General features: G+C 36.3%; 1 long non-coding RNA gene across 1 annotated transcript; it reads left to right on the top strand.

The window, feature by feature from the left end:
• Positions 1-6,258: 6,258 nt before the first annotated feature.
• On the top strand, positions 6,259-6,886 carry LOC132302167 (uncharacterized). Its single transcript, XR_009480758.1, has 2 exons — positions 6,259-6,536; positions 6,651-6,886. It is a non-coding gene; the product is annotated as an uncharacterized LOC132302167 (long non-coding RNA).
• Positions 6,887-11,210: the final 4,324 nt, after the last annotated feature.

Below are 11,210 nucleotides of genomic sequence, written 5' to 3'. Positions count from 1 at the left end.
TGTATCTGCGTATCGGGTTTCTGCTTGGACTGTAGTAAAGTAGGACTTGTTTGTAGGCCTGACCCACCTTCTTTTTCAGGTATTCGTCAACAGTAAAGATTGTTCATGCTGAGTAGGGATCGTCTACATCTTTCTTCCGGATTGTCTACATAGGAGTTCCTTTGTGATTTCTGTATCTAATTTTTAGATTGTTGATCATTTGGTTAGTTTGGTTTTCTAGGGGTCCACATAGTATGATTCCCGAGTTGTATAAGTTGGAGGATTATTTGTATCAGCAGAATTTATTAATGAAAATTGGTTTTGAGGTTTTAGTAATGGATTATCGTTTTAGTTTCTTTCAGCGACTTTATTTATTCCTATTTATTATATTTGTATTATTCTGTATTCAATTATTGCCGTTTGTTTTTTATATCATCGGGTATTCGGGGGAGGGCCTGGCCAACCCACATTCGAAAATCCGAGGGTATCAAACATGCCCCTTTTGACTTGACCCCACCCATTATATTATTATACTAATTTTTTTTTTTTTTTTTTTTTTTTTTTTTTTTTTACATATATATGGAAATTTGTTTATAATGCCCTCTAAAATTATTTTAGTTTCTAAAATTCTCTTTAATTTTTCCTTATTTTCCTCTTTGTATCTTTAGATTCCTTTAATTTCCTTAAAAAAATTCTTCTTCAAGCTCTAATTCTTTTTCTTTCTAAAGTTATGTAATTTTTCTTTTCTTTTTCTTCTTCTTCTACTACCTAAAATTCTTTTTTTTCTACTACCTAAAATTTTTCTCCTTCTTATTCTTCTTTTATTTATATATGTATATTTTTTTGCACTATGCCCCCCTTAAATTGAAATCCTGGCTCCGCCCCTGGCGGGAGCGAGAATGGAAGCGTGAGGTGGCAAAATTATGTCATAAATAATGAGAATGTGAGCGAGAACATGAGTGGAACGTAAAAGCGAAAGCGCGCTCAGACGTGAGAGCGACACTGAGAAAGATTATATGACTTAGCCTTGGTCATATAGTTACATGTTTTTGTTATCCAAATATATGATCTAAGTATACTATATACTATAGTATTGTTATTTAAATATTATGCAAAGATATAATATATATACATAGTTATTATTATAAAACAATAATATATATATATATATATAATTTCTTATAAAATATAGTTATATATAAGAAATAAAATAAAAACTATAAAATAAAAGAACCTGATTAAAAGTCGAGGCTAGAATTTGATTCTATGTCCTTAAAACAGATTCATCCCGCTACGGCGCTAATGGACTCAGTAGCGTTTATCTCCTAGGATATAACGACTTGTCTTCCTTTGGTAGTAGCACAACAAATCGAAGAAATGGGCGAACCGACTCAATGTAGTACTCTCTCTCTGAAGTAGACTCGAACTCGAACTCGGACTCAAACTCAGAGACTAGGACTTGAACCCACAGAAAACATTGATTTCTGAATGGTGTGTTTTACAAATGATCCCAACGGGGGTGTATATAGGCAGTAATGTGCCTTTTCGAATAAGTGCAACCATGGGTCATAATGGTTCAGGAAAAACTAAAAGGTGGTTAACTTTAAATTCAAATTGAAGCACTGATTTGAACCAGGTGAAACCATTTAATGCACTGGTTCGGACCACTCACGCCATTTTAAATGAAAATCAATTTTAAATATAAGCCCAACCAAAATTAAAGGCCCAATTTCATTTAGTGAAAAATTAACCATACTTTACAAGCCCAAGCCTAAGCCCAAGCCCTGGTCGGGCGCGCGCGTGTATGGTAAATGGTTTGGACCCAATCTTACCTAAGTCCTCCCCCTCTTTAAAAATTAAGTGCCCCTGGGCCTAAACCCAAATCCCATACTTGGCTTATTTAAACTTTAAATGGTTTTATCATTTTTTCCATGTGGGACAAGCACTTTTTACATTGTCCATACCTATTTAGGCTTATCAAACACCTTACGTTGGAGCTAATTTCTCATTCATCCGGAAACGAATTTGAGGAAGTAAATATATCACGTTCATCTCCTTGTGGAGAAGAACACGTTCGTCTATAGATCTGCAAAAAATTCTTAACAAAATTTACTCCAAATTTCATCCAAAATTTCTGTTTTATAAGCTCCGTTCCCAACAATCCCCCTCATAAATGGAAATTGGCGTTATTTGCAAATGATGAAAATGCAGACATTAGAAAGAGTACTATTGGAAAGTTACTGCATCAAGATAAGTAACTTTTGGCCTTAAACATTCCTTAGTGTATTACTATCGGATTTACTGGCTAACTAGTAAACATGATGTCTTGAACTGTTCAGCTGTTGATGTAAACCAAGACAATAGCAAACACACAGTTCCTTCCTACACAAAGTTGGCCCTGAACATCTCCTAGTACTTCATGAGTGCTCTAGAAAATTTAGCCTTCGAAGTTCTTATAGAAACGGCCCCACTTCACACTCATATAGGTGACCTCTTATTAAGAGTATCCTACCATACCCCACTTGAATTTTTAAGATATAAGATTCATTAAAAGCGTAGCTTAACCTAATCCTCGTTGTAGGTAGCATTCCTAGGCTTTTTAACTTCAACAAATTTTATTTTATTTTATTAAGTTAAGGGTAAGCTTGTATTGAAGATAATAGAGTAATTACATGGTGCCCTCAAAGTGGGGAAAACAAAATAACAAAAAGGCCGAGGCCATCAACAGAGCAAGACAACAATAAGTCAAGGCAAAATATAGTGCACAACAACCATTGGAGTAAGGTATTAACTAACTTGCTGGTATTGAATAAAACAAGTGGTTGACCCAAATGGCAGCTGCTATGTTGCAATCAGAAAGATCTCTACAATGTGATTATTAATTTCAAGTATTAATCAATTCTCTCTCCAACTTTCTCAATCCATGCTTTAAAGCTTTCCAAAAGTCCACCTTTGTCTCTGTATTTTCAAAACCCTGCTTAGTTCATTCATGGACCTTCCAAGCCCTACACTTTTCAAAAAAAAAAAAAAAAAAAAACTTCCAAGCCCTACACACCCTTCATTTTTCTCCGCATAAAATCCGCAAGTTGTTCTCTCATTTTTTTTCCACACATATATATGTACATATGTACTATACATATAGGTATACATATTAATCTATGTTACTATATATATATATTCCCAAACTATTGACTATCCTTAATGTATCATTTAACTTGATATATCATCCTCTTCCCCACCTCTTTCATTCAATACTCTTAGTATTGACACAAAAAGAAAGAAATTAGGGCATCAATGGAGTTTGAGTTGCCCCTGAATTTTTTATTTTTTTTACTAATATACCATGCTATTTTTTCTTTTTTTCAATACATACTCCTAAAATATTGCTAATGCCTTCCTGAAATTATTACAAAATTGCAATCTTGCCACCCTTACCTAAAGTTCTAGGTCCGCCCATGTCTACATACTATTCCTGATTTTGATTCTCACCCGGAGAACCCAATCGCATTCTTACCATTTGGAACGTACATGCTCCAATCCAAAACTTTGGAGTTCCGCAAAGGTTGTTTTCTCTGCACCTATATATATACATACTCAAACATAAATACATATATATGTGTGTGTTCATGTTGTTCACTTTGCTTCAAAATCATTTCTTTCAAATGAGGAATCCAGCTATTTAACGTGACTGTATTTGTATGAAATTCTAGAGTTTATTTCTGGGACTTTAGAAAAAGCATCAATGGTAGGTGGAGAGATAGACTTTTTTTTTTTATTTTTTTTATTTTTTTGTAATTTGTGGCAATTAATCTAAGTTTCTTTTCCTCTAGCTTACTTGATGGACATTTTGGTCACAACAACCATTTTTCTTATGGCACTAGCAAAATTTTGGACAAAGAAAGGTGTTTGTCATAGCGGATCAAACCACAGCTAGCATTTAGGGGAGCCGGGTGCAAAAAAATGCATAAATATTACTTGTGTGTGTAATTAAGCCAAACTTTATGGGAGGCTAGTGTAATTTACTCTTTCCTAAATTACTAAATGCTAAAAAAGTAAACTTTTATATGTTAACTTTATTTGTTTTAGTTTTCTCGTGTTTTATTTAATATAAGAATAATGATTTGGAGCCTAAAAATAAAAAACTCCAATTAATTTATATGAATATTATCTTAATGCTGTTAATATTCCACATTCTACTTGTATAAAATCTCCCTATTATTACCTTAATACTACATAATTCAAATCTTTGTTAGTGTTGGAACCGGCCAGTACTGCAAGTGGCTGTGTAAGAACACCCTTCGTTTTGTGTTTTAAAAAAAATATATTTACCACTGCATGAAATAGTTCAATGACAATTCTCTCACCTAACATTCAGGAGGTCAAGAGGTCAAATCCCCTTGGTGTTTTCCATAAATTTTCAATAACCAGCTCAACCTTATTAACTAACATTAAGATTAATCCTCACTAGCTTTCATGGCACTACTACTAGCTCCGCCTTGGAAGTTATTGGACTAAGATCCTCTTTTCAAACAGAGAGGTCCGAGCATTGATCCAATATATATAACAGTTCGATTAACGAAAGGAAAATAGTCTCACAAAGATGGTGTTCACTGAGAGCATGATCGTAACAACAAAAACATGGAAAAAAAAAATGTGGAGGAGCTAGCATTACTTACCTCTGTACTCCATGAAGTTCTCCAGATCAAGGAAATAGTGCAATTAATTTGATATATTCTGAGCAATTCCATCTTTATATGATACAATCTCAAAAGATGATTGTTGACACTCTCTGCAACTACTTTTACAACAAATGTAGCTGAGTCTAACATGAGATCGAGTATGCAGCATCGCCATTTAAACGTTCATGCAAACCCATTGATGCTGCAGTTCCAAGCATTCAGAAGAGTATATTAATGGCTATATATATATTTATAAATGTTTTAGTTTAACAATTTGGGTGAAGAAACAGTCAATTGGTTGATCTTCAAATGGTCAGAACACTGTTTCAGACTTTCAGTATAGACATCAGTTTGCATTATTCTTGACATGTTAGCGCGTTAATGACATGAAAATGTGAATTTACTTAATTGGGAGCATTTATATGCTTGTCGATGTAGATATGCATACATACATATACATATACATATATATATATATATATATATATATGTTTACATATGACTGGCGTCTGCATTCTTGTGTAATTTAGTTCAAGTATACATTTTATTTTGTATCCTCATTGTCATTGTTTCTTTAATATTCATTAATTCAACTATCGAATAATTTAAATATGATATTCCTATCTGATGACGATGTCCCTCGCCTAAGATGATAATGCTCAACTAAAAAAGTGCAAAAAGTCAACTATTCTAGATGTCATTTGTGTAGTTGCGTACAAGTTAGCTTATAAAAGTAGGTCACAACTGCAAGTTAGCTTGTACATTATTTCTCTATATACAATTTAAAATTTGAATTCACTTTTCAAAAAAAAAAAAATACTGCACAATATAATATTATAAAGAAATTAAGATCATATTGTTATTGGCTTCATTGTTTTAAATCAGTTAGCGGCAAAAACTTAGTAGCCTAGGTTTGTCCATCTGATCATTTTGTGAAAAGTTATCTCTGCTGTAGAATTTTATAACATATCTTTGTATTGTGTTTCTCTTTTTCCTTGTTTAATAAATTGCATATAAGCTAGGATATTTGAACTGTGTTTTCAATAGAAATTTGAAAAAAAAAAATTAAAAATAGAGAAACTTGAAGAGTGAAAAAATATTTCAGCATCATAGCTCAGGTAAAAAACTGTGTTAGAGCCAGACTTGCAACACCCAAGCTTAAAAGTTGCTATGACTTGAAATAGATCACATCCCTCTCGCAACTGCTGCTACTTTTTCAGCAGGGTTGTTCCACAGCTTGTGGTCAATCCTGGCTATTATCTTAACCCGTTGCAAGAGAGGCTGAAGATTGTAGTGCTATGGAGTGCCATCACAGCTGCTAAGGTAGATGGATAACTCACTTTGATGAGTAAGCTGGTTGAAGTTTTGTGGAATTGGAATTGGAATGTTGGACTTAGATGTCTCCTGCTGCTTGTTATTTCTTCCCTAATTGGGACACATTGTACAGTCTTTCTTCCTCATATATACTAGCTTATCCTTTAACTAATATATATATATATATATACATATATATATATTTCAGATAACTTCTGAAAAAAAAAAAAAAAAAAAAAGATGTCAGCTTCATTTAAGTCCCACAAGAAAGATGCATATTGATTATTGAAGGAGACAGATACATAACTTGATAATAAATTAAAAACAAGTCAATGAACCTTATCACATGAACATACTATATAATGCTACATGCTAATTCAAGACTGACAAGGCCACAATCAACCTGAAGCCTTCAAAAATTAATGGAAGAACCCAGTTATCAGATCCTCTCCATGACTCATCTCTTCTCTAAGATGAATAAAAGCTCACTAGAAGAGATGATTTTTGGAGTGGCATTTGTGACAGCCTTTGCTCTTCTGCAACTGCCCTACGAAAAAATAGATGGTAATCCAGTTCCAACCATCATCTTTAAGAACAAGCCTTCCTTCTTTCATGCATTTCTGTTGGCTCTCAATTTTGCCTTCTCTGGCGCAGTAATGGCGATATCTCTATGTACAGGATATCCGAGAATTGCTAGGCACTGTCGCCGTCTTGCTATTATTTCCATAGCTGTAGCAGTAGGAATACTGATTTGGTTAGTATTAGCATCAAATTTGAGGATTGTATCATCGATTTCATTTCCTCTCTGTAGATATTAAATTTATGTCTTTTATTGTTCTAGCCGTGATATGATTGGTGACTGCGCAACTAAAGGGCTTACATATTATGGTAATACATGATTTGTTTTGCTTGAAGTTCAACTAAAGGGAAACTCTTGATTTCCATATAGTATCCAATTTTATAACTTGAATGGTAAAATTCATTGCTTCCGATCAACTTCAGATTCAGAAATAGAAAGAGACTTATATATTGGTTTCTCTTTAATTAATTTTATACTTCGTCTGTGTTGCGAAGAAGACTGCAACTGCCACTATTGAACGGCAGTAGCGAAGGGAAGATTTTTTATTTTTTATTTTTTCCAAGGCTACTACTTTGGGATTTTCTTAATTAGCTTGGCATAACGATGAAAAGGATTTTTTATTTTTATTTTTTTTTCAAAAATTTGTAAATTAGCATTCCAATTTCCATGGTTGAACAGCTATTAGCAGCATGGACCAGTGTTTATTTAGGGAAGAAACGGCAAGTGTAGGGGTGGCATTGACAAATTCTTCTGCCAGGCGGTTTTCGCCCTGCCCTGCCCCTAATCAGACAGACTTGGTAGCTCCTTAAATGGAGAAGGGGCGGATATGGTAATAAAAATGTCAGATTTATTGTTTAACCGGCTCCCCGAACCCGAACCCGATTATATATATAGATATATATATATATGTATATTTTTAATTTCTTCATTTTCATTTTAGAGGTGTTTATTTGTTAATTGTTTTATATTTTTGCATCTCTTAATAATATATTGATTGTTATATTATGCTGCAAATTTCACTTTCAATCTTATTAATAAGTCATTCACTTCCATTTATTTATCAATTTAATTTATTGTACTAAATTAAATGGAGGAAGTGGGGGAGTTGGTACTCCATCCGTTTGTGAAAGCAGGGAAGATATGCGAATTAAAAATCCTTCCCGGAGTAGGGACGGAGTTGACTAGTATAAATGATTTCTCAATTGGGCGAAGTAAAGTTTAGCCAACTCCGTCTCAAACCCGTCTTGTTGCCACCCTAAGCAAGTGGTAGAGATGAAAAGTCCAGCCAAATTTGTTTAGTTTGCTTTAATCACATGTTTAGTTTTGTCATTTTCCATTAATATATAATGGTAATACCAAAAAAAACAAGACCAGTTTCTTAAAATATAAAAAAGAAAAGCTCATTAAATAATTGTCCTAGAGGATTAAATCATAAGGCCAGTATTCTAACATATATACATAATATTAGAATTTGAGTTTGGGTTGGTTTTGGGTTGTTAACACCTCAGTTCAAGCCCAAACACAATCCTAATGCATTGGGGTTCTTAAACTGAAACCCAACCAAAATGATTACTCAAGCCCACAAAACTTTAGATTGGGCTTGAGTAGGATTCAAGTTGGCCCAAGTTGCACCACTAAAGAAAATACACTGAGAGGACAAAAGAAATCTATGACTAAAATGGCCCAAACAAATACCAAATAGTAGCAAGGGAAAATAAAATACCGGATTTACCAAAAATAAAAAATAAAAATTATAGGATAAAGTGCATAAACACTACTTGAGCTAGGCCCAATGTAGCAAAAGAAAAAAAAAAAAATTCCCTGGACTTCTAAAGTGGTAGAAAACCCACTGAACTTAGCTATTTGGTTGCAATTTGCCCATTCTAGCAACCAAACAAGGATTTTTAAGGCATGTCTGTAAGAGCCCATATTTAATTAAATGACCAATTGGCCCTTACGGGATGTAAAAGACCATAATGTTCTATGACCGTTGGACCCAATACTCACCAAACAACCCCTAATGTCTACAACTTTCCCTAAAGCTAACTTGTTTCATTCATTAGAGATGGAGCTCCATTTGGTAAAAATAAATCGAATCAAATAATTTAAATGGAAACTATCAATAAAATATAAAATAACATCAACGGTAGTAGTAATTTGGGATTTCGTTCTAAGAAAAAGAAGACCACTTTTTTGCAGCAAAGAGGTGTGATGGAGGATTGAAGAAGTTCTTTAAAAAGAAGGATAAAAATAAAAAAGCTATCAATGAATTCCAGGAAAAAAAACATATATACAAGTAAAAAACCAACTACGTAACTGAACATAAATTCATATATGTGGAGGGAAAAAAACTCCTTCCAATAAAAAGCGCACACGTCACCACTACCCATATCTACATTCCAAGGACATATAAGGCCCATCATGCTCAAGCCCAAATTAAGGGTATTTACAGCCCAAGACCATTGTTATTTGTCCTCCAACTTCCATCAAGACCGAATCAAGAAGTCATCAGCCCAGCTTATGAATATTTAACATCCAGCCTGTTACTCAAGTCCAGCCGGATCAAAATATATTCAGCCCAAGAATGCACAAGTCCTACCAGTTGAAGGATTTACTGTAGAAGGAAAACTCTGAGATAGGAAATTCTGTACAAGGCAAGTTCTATGTATGGAAAATTCGACAATGGAAAGAACTCTATTAGAAAAGAATGTTTATATAGAAAGAATTGGAGGGCAAGCAACGCGAGTCCTACCATAATTTTGCAATCTTTTGTATATAAATAGAGGCTAAGACCTCTAATAAAGCGATCAAGCAATTCTACGCTTCTCGATATACTGTTCTTGTTTACTTTTATTGTTGTTTTGAGTGAGTTTTTTTATTTTTTTCAATCCTCATTGGTTGAGCGAAATTTTGCACCTACACTTTGGCGCCGTCTGTGGGAAACGTATAAAAATATACTCCCATTTGTTCTTCAAATCAAATCCTTAGTCGTGTCTGGAATGTCAAACAGAGAGTCAGTAATGAATCAACAGATAGAATTGATGCAAAAGATGCGAGAAGAGTTCTTGCACCAATTTGAGACACTCCGGCAAGCAAACGATACGAGTGTCGCCCAGATAGCTGCGCTTCAGCAGCAGACTCATACGCTGCACACGGCCATGGCCAGGCTAACGCCACAACCACCACCAGGCGATGCTGTAGCACCACCCCCCACCCGGAATTTACCTCCGGTTCACGAGCCTCCAGCCAACGAGACACCACCCAACGGGGCTCGACTTAATGAGGTTCAGCAAAAGCAAGGGACGAGGTCCGAGGCGGTTGCTTCGGATAATCTCCCGCATCGCACACAGGACGAACAGGCCGAGTCCAGCCATAGGCTTACGGTATGGTCCAATGGCGTTCCAGATGGCGCACGCGTACAAGATGCCTTCGACGAAAAGAAGCTCTTAAGAGTTCAGACACCAGCCGAGATGGCTAGAGAGCACAAAAACTCCTTGGTCAAGACCCCCTTTACTGACGAGGTGTACCTTGTGGAGAGACCAAAGAAGTTCACTATGCCATCCTTCACCCAGTTCGATGGGGCAAGAGACCCCTCTCGGCATCTCGATCATTATGCGCAAAAGATGGCACTGGATGATCATAACGATCTGTGGATGTGTAAGGTTTTTCCTACCAATTTAACCAGAGCAGCGTTAGAATGGTTCAGGAATAGGCCACACAAGTCTATCCCTGATTATGAGACCTTGTGCACTATGTTCTTAGCCCAGTATTGCGGAAATAAGAAGCAGAAGAAAAGTATCACTAGCCTTTTCACCATACGGCAAAGGAAGGGAGAGACTCTGCAAGATTTTTTATCCAGGTTTAACATGGAGGCCTCGGAGATAGCAGATTGCCACCCTGCCACGGCAATCGAAACATTTAAGTTGGCAATGATCCAGGGAACCAAGTTTCACACATCCTTGGTCAAATATTCCCCCCCGGATATGCAAACTTTGAACGCTAGGGCACAAATCTACATTCGGTTGGAGGAAAACGTAGCCCACCGTGCACAGCACGCTACCCTCGTCACAGTGGAGAACAAGTCTCGAGAGAAAGCTGCGAGCACAAGGATGCAGAAGGTTCCTCATACCGCCACGCAAGTCACCCAAGCGTCTGAGAAGAGGCGAAGGACAGAGGACAGGCTTACCCCTCTCCGTACTACCCTGGCGCGCCTATTCCAAGAGAATACGACGAGGTTCGCAACTCCTCAGCCCGTGAAACAACCCTTGGAGCAGAGGGACAAAAGCAAACATTGTGCCTACCATAGAGACTATGGGCATACCACCAATGACTGCAGGTCCCTACAGCGACAGGTAGAAAGCATGATAGCGAGAGGAGAGTTGGTGGAGTATCTCGCCACGAAGGAGCACGTAAAACCTCGGGAGGTTAACCCTCGACGGGTAGAGGGCGGTCAGGTAAAGGTTATCCATGCTATACACGGAAGGTCAGAGGATGATGAAGAGTCTGAAGAGTTGTACAGATCCAGGTTGAGAGAGGCTCATAAGTTACGAAGATTGTCTTCGGTAAACACGGTTGCACCAGGCAGCATCAACATTGGATTCGGTAACAATGATCTTTCTAGAGTCCAGCGCCTGCATGAGGACCCCTTGGTCATCAGC

Source organism: Cornus florida, unplaced genomic scaffold (genome assembly GCF_030987335.1).
Source record: "Cornus florida cultivar Cherokee Brave unplaced genomic scaffold, ASM3098733v1 CherokeeBrave_3.0.0_Hap2_Chr04, whole genome shotgun sequence".
Taxonomy (NCBI): Eukaryota; Viridiplantae; Streptophyta; class Magnoliopsida; order Cornales; family Cornaceae; genus Cornus; species Cornus florida.
The sequence above is the reverse complement of the archived record's forward strand: the minus strand, read 5'-3'. Positions and strand labels throughout refer to the sequence as shown.